The sequence below is a fragment of the Bubalus bubalis genome, chromosome 6 (genome assembly GCF_019923935.1).
Source record: "Bubalus bubalis isolate 160015118507 breed Murrah chromosome 6, NDDB_SH_1, whole genome shotgun sequence".
NCBI lineage: Eukaryota > Metazoa > Chordata > Mammalia > Artiodactyla > Bovidae > Bubalus > Bubalus bubalis.
In genome coordinates, this window is record NC_059162.1 from 21,194,688 (window position 1) to 21,200,687 (window position 6,000).

Here is a 6,000-nt window from a genome sequence, read left to right on the forward strand (position 1 = left end):
TCCGTATGATATCTCAACAGTACATGGCTACATCCGGAAAAATTATCTCATTTGAGACACATTGTTGCAAGCTACAGAATCCTGCACCGATAATACATCATGTGCACACCTGGATCCTTAGAGTTATTGGTTCACCTTCCACTGATTCCTCAGTTGAAGCTCAGGAGGAAACAAGAGCTCTTTCAATTTTCTGTACTCAGTCGAGGATGTCTCTGGGTTCTAGGACATTTCTCTCTGCCCCTCTCTCACCCTCTTGGAGTCCGTGCCCTTCTGTCTCTCTCTGTCCCTCATACTCTAGGCCTCTGTGGATCTTACCCACTTTCTGTCCTCCTCATCTGTTTTCCGCAAATGTGCATTAGGAGTCCTTCAGTCAGCAAGCACTTACTAGGCGCTCACCAGGCACCAGGCCCTTCTCCAGGAAAACTGCTGTATCAGGAGCAAAGTCAAGGTCCCACTCCTTGGTGCATTCACACCAGGAGGCATCAAAAATAAGAATCTCTCTCTCTCTCTCTCTCTCTCTCTCTCTCTCACACACACACACACACACACAAATAAAAATCACAGCAGGAGAACAACCTGTCATGTTCTCAGGTTCATCTGCCTGCCAGTGCCTAAGGACCCCAGCTGTGAGTAAAAAAAGAATTACATAGCACATGGAAAAATGGTGACTTGAGATCTAGAAGGCAGGTAACTAAGAATCAGGAATTAGGAAAAAAAAAAATAAACGAGTGCTTCCAGTAAACAACAGGTCCTTACTTCTCAGCTTAGGGAGTCCATGTGTTGTGCTCTTCTTCAAGTGACGTTATGGCTACATTCAGGAACATCTCCTAAAGGTACCCACACATTCTCTTAAGCTGTTAACCTATAGCCCCTCTATATATCATCTATAAAAATGTGGGCAGCATTATATTTAAACAGTGTTTTGTTATTTCTACCTTAAATAGAAATTCTCCAGGCAAAGATTATACATTAATCCAACCAGTTTAATATCAGTCAAAGAACTTAAAGTTAATGATAGATCTTAAAATCGTAAATTGAGCTGAATCGTGGCAGATAAATACTACTTAGAAGCACATATTAGATGATAGCTAAAAGCATTGACCCCAAATTGAAAGGGGAATAATTAAGTCACTATGATTTGAGACTCAAAAGACTTAATCCAGATTTAAAAGATATTATATGGTATATTTAATTTACTGGGATACATAATTTTAAACTTTATAAATAATAATAAATGTGAAAGTCACCATGAAGGAGTTTTTAGACCAAAATTATTAAAGCAGTGTGGTACATACCAGGAGTCATCTCTGGGAGCATGACAGGACAAATATTTTCTATGTAATTATAATCAATTATTAGAATTTCAGGAGTGTAAAAGTATTTGAGATTCATCCTTATTATCAACTTGAATTTTATTCTTGTTTGTAGCATGGAGAGCACTAATTTATCTAAAGCTAAACCTTTTTTATATTCCTGAGTTCAGTTCAGTTCAGTTCAGTCGCTCAGTCATGGCCCACTCTTTGCAACCCCATGAATCGCAGCATTGCCAGGCCTCCCTGTCCCTCACCAACACCCGGAGTTCACTCAGACTCACGTCCATCGAGTCAGTGATGCCATCCAGCCATCTCATCCTCTGTTGTCCCCTTCTCCTCCTGCCCCCAATCCCTCCCAGCATCAGAGTCTTTTCCAATGAGTCAACTCTTCGCATGAGGTGGCCAAAGTACTGGAGTTTCAGCTTCAGCATCATACCCTCCAAAGAAATCCCAGGGCTGATCTCCGTCAGAATGGACTGGTTGGATCTCCTTGCAGTCCAAGGGACTCTCAAGAGTCTTCTCCAACACCACAGTTCAAAAGCATCAATTCTTCGGTGCTCAGCCTTCTTCACAGTCCAACTCTCACATCCATACATGACCACAGGAAAAACCATAGCCTTGACTAGACATTTCAGCAAAACAAAGGGAAAAAAAAAAGAAAAGACCTACATGGTTGCTCTTCACTGAGATAGAAAAGGTGGTTCAGAATGCCACTTTGGAGAGAGGCAGAATGACATATGTGTGGGAAAACAGGGTGCCTCTGTGCTTGAATTCAGACTGGACCTGGGACTGGGTCAAGGCCAGAACACAAGACTAAGCCTTATTGTCATAGGCCAGCCACCCAACCGACAGCACCCACACAGCAGTTCTGGGAAGCTTTTGAGAGTATTCCCCTCCCTTTGTAGCATTTCCCATCTGGTTCTCTCATCTTCCAACCACAGGGAAGGATTCTTCACCTCTGTGTCCTGACAGAACACTTTATGCCCGCTGCTGGGCACAGGGAGCCAGGCAGGAGCCAAGGGGGCAGCTGCACTGCCACGCTGGGTTTCTAGCAAAGGGGCGTGGCAATCCCATGAACAGAGGAGCCTGGTGGGCTAGAGTCCAAGGCATGGCAAAGAGTTTTGGAAAAGACTGGGCCAGTGAGCACAAGCACCAGGCAGTTCCACCACTCAGATGGATCCAAAGCACACCTGAGTGCCCGCCAAAGCAACCCGCAGGAGGCCAGAGGGCAGCCTGTGCTGTGGAGGGCGGAGGATGAAAGCCTAGACCGTCCTACAAGCACAGGGCATGAGTGGCCTGCACTTGAGAAAGACCTGAATAAAACTCCATCTAGGCTATCCCTGCAAATATGCTCGCTATGGCGGCATTGGTGGTTCAGTGGTAGAATTCTCGCCTCCCACGCGGGAGACCCGGGTTCGATTCCCGGCCAATGCATTGTGATTGTGTTTGTTTTGGGCTTCGCTGGCCTATGGACAGAGGAATGCTACAGTCCAAGGGATGGCCAAAAGTCCAAAAGGACTGAGAGACTAACACACATATACCATATACCTTCTCTACATCCTAAAGAGAAGGGATTCCAGGTTCCTGAAGAGCCAAGAGAGCCCTCTTCCAGACGGTACAGCTGTTCCTTGGCCTTCATCCAGTTGGTCCTCGTGCCATTATCGGGGAGGCCCCGGAGTCACGACAGACCACAGGGTAGATTGACACGCTCTTCACCGGTTGAGAACCAAGTGGCCCCTGCTTCACAAGGAAATAGGTTCGGGAAGAGAGCTTGACCTCTCAGCACACCTGGATTGCAGGTCTTCCCCCACGACCTGCGGCACTTACTTTGATCGGCCTAGGATGAGGCTGAACCTCTGATCGAGGTGTAAGGCAGCCGGTGTTGCGCTTTGTCTTGGGCTGCGTCTCTCTCCTGGGCATTTCTTCGGGGGCAGGGGATGGCTCCCTCCCTTCAGCGCCCTCCAACCGCCGGCTCTGGATCCCCGCCCCTTCTCCTGGTGCTGCAGGGCGCTGTGTGTCTGTGGTCCCTTGGGCGCCCGCTGTGCATCCACCCTGACCTAGAGAGGACACCGCACCCTCGTCCGGTCCAAGCATGACGGCAGCACGCCGGACGCGACAGAAAGACGACGAACCCGCTCCTCTGTCTGGACATGGGAGGTGAAAACTAGGACCTGTAGGGGAGGAAAGCAAGGGGAAATCTCATGAAACTGAAAGGTTGTTGTTGAATCACGCAAAGATACCGGGATTCTTGGCCCTCGGAGGAGAAGAATTCAATCCGGGGCCAGAGACGAGGCTTGACCGCTCAGAGCTTTTGTGTAATAAAGTTTTATTAAAGTATAAAGGAGATAGAGAAAGCTTCTCACATAGGCATCAGAAGGGGGCAGAAGAGTACTCCCCTGCTAGTCTTCGGCTGGATGTTATATAGTCACTAGCAAGCAGTCTGTTAATGAAAGAAAGGAATGTCTTAAAATTCAGAATGGCACCAGGCCCCTCACCCATAAGATGCATTTTGGGATAATCGTGGCCCCAAATGGTTTATCCTGGGCCATAAAATGATTAACTTGAATCTTGAAGAAGGACAGACCACCATACAAATAGTTTCATTTACATAGATTAGGGGAACAATATCTGAGTATAACATACTGGTTTGTCAAATAGGTTCTGAGCCAAGAGGCGGAACTGACTTGAACACCGAGTTTGGGGGTAAATGCATAGTACATTAGCATAGCTTAAGACAAACATTTCCATAAGAAAAAGGCATTGCTTAACTTCAGGTGAAACCAGGTGTCATTATGGCAACACAGTATTTTAAGAGAAACCTCCTTTTAAATTTGTATAGAGAAGGAAAAAATATCGCTAGTTTGTTTCCTCCTGCCGCTTAAGAGAGATAAAAATGTCTGACACTTGCCAGCTATTTCCTCGGTATGGAGACCCCTGGCCTTCCTGCCTGTTACCCTCTGAAAACGTCCTGATCTAAAGCCATTTTCAAGCCCGCCTCTTTGGGGACTCAGACCTCCAGACGCACTCGGAATCCACGCGGAATCAGCTGGAGCCCCGCAGCCCTGGGGGCTGGTGCGCATCCTGGGTGCGCCTTCCTGGGGTTTGAGCCCCTGAACCGCCTCAGACGGGAAAGAAACGCAGTGACCGCCGCCCTAAGAAAAGGAGAAAAGCCACTGCTGGAAAAAAACGGCATATGCATCCCTAAACTTGAGAAGCTTTATTTCTAAAGGAAACCAGAGACAGACAAACACACAGACAACATGGCATTAAAGTCTTTCAGCGAAAAGAAATTCTGCCTGCTGTGAGGTGAACAAGAAAACTCTTCAAGACACCTGCTTTCTGAGAAAACCGCCTTTACCTCTCTGTTAAAATTCACTCTCCATGAAATGTTGAACTGGAAAATTCAAACTGGAAAAAAGGCAAACAGAAGACTTTTCAGACATTGTAAAATGTAAAGCACAGCTGTCCTTCAAGAATAATCTCAAGTTTGATGAGAAAGGAATGAAGACCGTCAGATCTGCGTGGACTGCGCCTGGCTCCTCCGCGGCTTTATGCGGGGCCAGGTCGGCAAACGAATTCAACAAATGACCTGAGCCTCAGCCTTTGCTGCACTTCCTGCTAAACGTGAAAATGTGATGCAAGTCTTGCGTTATCTCAGTTATATTAGATCCTGAGGAACCCCTGCCCCCATGCCCGCCCAGTGCCCGACGGCACCATAGAAGTGCTGTGATGGGGCTGTGAGAGAGCGCGGGTCAGGCGCATCGGAGCAGAGGGGAGGGCAGGTCAGAGGAGAGGGCATGTCATTCGTTTCACGAGTGGAATTTAAAGCATCGAGCTCGCTGCCCGCTGGCGCCATGAAAAGGGACTGCAAAGCGCGCATTCGCAGCCTGAAAGGGCTGCGTCCACTTTGCAGGACGTCGGGCCGCCTGGGGTCAGGCGCTAGGGCTCATGAAAACTGAGGCCTCAGCGGGGGCGACCTCTGCGCTTGGGCGCAAAGCTGGCGCACAGGGACCTCGCTCCTGGAGAGGCGTGGAACCCTAAATCAGCTCCTTTCAGGAACTGCAGATCCTTACTTGACGGATTGCCTGTGTTTCCAGAGTCCTCTTCCTTAGAAAATTTGAAGGTCATGTGTGTTCAAACATGCAGTTCTTGGATATGTCACTAGACAAAAGCGGCCGTGTGGTTTCCGTAGTGTAGTGGTTATCACGTTCGCCTAACACGCGAAAGGTCCCCGGTTCGAAACCGGGCGGAAACAACTCCACTTTCCCGCAAGCTTTTAGATTCATATTTTAAACACAAAATGAAGGCCTGCCGCGTGGAGTGAGGCTTGGAACTTCAGCTTCACCGTCAGTCTTTCCAGTGAATATTCAGTGTTGATTTCCTTTCCTGACTGGTTTGAACTCTCCTTGACCTGCATACAGATTTTTCAGGAGGCAGGTTAGGTGGTCTGGTATTCCCATCTCTTGAAGAATTTTCCACAATTTGTTGTGATCCAAACAAAGGCTTTAGCGGAGTCAATGAGGCAGAAATAGATGTCTTTCTGGAATTCTCTTGCTTTTTCTATGATTCAATGAATGAAAAACGGAGGAAAAGAAAAGAACAAAATTATTCGGAAAATATATGGAAAAAGTTAAATAGAGACCACTACTAACAGTGGAAGAAACTTCATTGGTAAAAGGAGATTACA

The 6,000-nt window shown here is 47.4% G+C and overlaps 2 non-coding genes across 2 annotated transcripts; both read left to right on the plus strand.

Annotated features, from left to right (window-relative positions):
- The first annotated feature begins 2,676 nt into the window (after nucleotides 1-2,676).
- TRNAG-CCC lies at nucleotides 2,677-2,747 on the plus strand. The gene has a single exon. It is a non-coding gene; the product is annotated as a tRNA-Gly (tRNA).
- Nucleotides 2,748-5,495: 2,748 nt separating this feature from the next.
- TRNAV-AAC lies at nucleotides 5,496-5,568 on the plus strand. Its single transcript has one exon. It is a non-coding gene; the product is annotated as a tRNA-Val (tRNA).
- Nucleotides 5,569-6,000: the final 432 nt, after the last annotated feature.